The sequence below is a fragment of the Mytilus edulis genome, chromosome 4, assembly GCF_963676685.1.
Source record: "Mytilus edulis chromosome 4, xbMytEdul2.2, whole genome shotgun sequence".
NCBI lineage: Eukaryota > Metazoa > Mollusca > Bivalvia > Mytilida > Mytilidae > Mytilus > Mytilus edulis.
In genome coordinates this window covers 6,945,011-6,945,974 of record NC_092347.1, presented here as the reverse complement: position 1 = coordinate 6,945,974, position 964 = coordinate 6,945,011, and positions in this window count along the sequence as shown.

Here is a 964-nt window from a genome sequence, read left to right as displayed (position 1 = left end):
TTTTAGGATTTTTGGTCCTCAGTGCTCTTCAACTTCGTATTCAGTCGAGCGTCACTGATGAGTCTTTTGTAGACGAAACGTGCGTCTATATATCTCTATTCTCACAAACAAAATTACAAATGTATAGAGATAATTAAATATATACATATCTGGCGTAAATACACAATTTAATCCTGGTATTTATGATGAGTTTATTGTTTACAGCGATCCACAACAATTTGAATGTTTATCCTTTGCATAGGCCTACTTTTTTTCTATTTTTGTTAATTTTATATCTTTCATCAATCGGACCATATTGGGTAGTACCAGAGACATAAAATACACATGTCTCTAGTAGTACTAAGTTTATAAGCATATTAAATTTAACATGAAATGTTTCAGGTTCCGTCAATTAAGGATTGAAAAGTGAAAAGAAAATATACAAATTCCTGCATTAATTTACATAATTTATTCACACATATATGATAGGTTTTTTTATAATAATTTTCTTCAGATATCAAACAAATGCAAAATTAAGATGACAAATATAAGAAATATCGCTAAACTGAATTAATATAAATCGTCACGTGGTAAGAAACGCCCACTTCTGAATTTTTTTTTTTTATCGTTTCTTTTTTTGCCGTCTTTTAAAATGAATCCTTAGTCGCCTTATATTTATTAGTATATTTGACAATTGAACGTTGTTTAGTTTTAACTATTGATGTGATATGTCCTTGAAATAATCAGTTAGGATTTTATCAATTTGAAGCACGTGGGTTTACTTATTTGATTGACAATATAATTTCTGCTAGGATAATTAATTATTCACATTCACTCATTACATATGCACACTTGAGGCGGGATGGATTCAAAAATGAGCATCGATTGGATAGTTAAAGTGTGAAAACTTTAATAATCCATTAAGCACGTGGGTAGTTAGACAAGAAATTTACCTCAGTTCAACCAATCACAATCATCCTAATAA